The following is a 1,049-nucleotide window of genomic DNA, read 5'->3' as shown; positions in this document are numbered from 1 at the left end:
TCTCTCTCTCTCTCTCTCTCTCTCTCTCTCTCTCTCTCTCTCTTTCCTTCTTTCTGGTGATAGAGATTGAACCTAGGGCTTTGACATACTAGATAAGTACTCTACCACCAACTGCAATGTTAGAGGTCCTGCAAAGAAGCCCTGACAGATCATTTTATGTATCTGTGAAGGTGATGTCTCAGTTGCATTGAAGACCACAGAGTATTGAGGATTCCAGGACTACAGAAGTTGCAAATGTAGAGTGTAGCTGGTCCAAGAACGAGCTATGTTTGCTGTTGGAAGGATGGAGCTATTCAGGCACTTTGAGGTCCAGATGATTTTATTATGCTCTCCAGGAGCTGACATACAGCTGCAGGACTTAGTGTTTGTCCTCTGGGGTTGGTTTTACTATGATCCAATCTTCCCTTGCTGTGCTCCCTTATCCTTGCTGGAATGAATATGTTTATTGCATGCCATCCTACATATGTACCTTGTTTTTTATTTTCATGATTTACTTATTTGTAGATTTCATATGTGAGTGTACTGTTTGCATCATTTGCATTCTTCCTTCTCCCATGTCTCACTAACCACCCCCTGTCCAATTCATGACCTCTCCTTCTATAATTGTAAGTATAGATTATTTTGTTTATATATATTACACACACATACTAACATAACATAATGTGTCTAATTAGTGGTGTTATTTGCACATATTTAGAGCTGACCATTTAGGATTTAACTGTTGTCTCTAAAAACTCTGGCTCACCCTCTTTCATTAGCCAATAGCTCTTCATCTTGGTGCATGGCCTTGTGAAATTTCCCTCCATCCACACTGGCATGTGAATGAGAGTTGACGTTGTAATGGCTAATATTGCCAACTTGTCAGAACCTAGACTTTCTTAGGGGACGAAGCACTAGACTGGATTGACTGAGGTTGGAAGATCACTCTAAATGTAGACAGCATTGTTCCATGGCATCCAGGACTGAAGACAAAGGAGCACAGGTACCAATGCCAGCACTCATCCTCTCTGCTTTGACTGTGGACCAAATGGCAAGAGCTGCTTCAGGCC

This window comes from Grammomys surdaster, unplaced genomic scaffold, assembly GCF_004785775.1.
Source record: "Grammomys surdaster isolate TR1022 unplaced genomic scaffold, NIH_TR_1.0 126198, whole genome shotgun sequence".
Lineage (NCBI taxonomy): Eukaryota > Metazoa > Chordata > Mammalia > Rodentia > Muridae > Grammomys > Grammomys surdaster.
The sequence above is the reverse complement of the archived record's forward strand: the minus strand, read 5'-3'. Positions refer to the sequence as shown.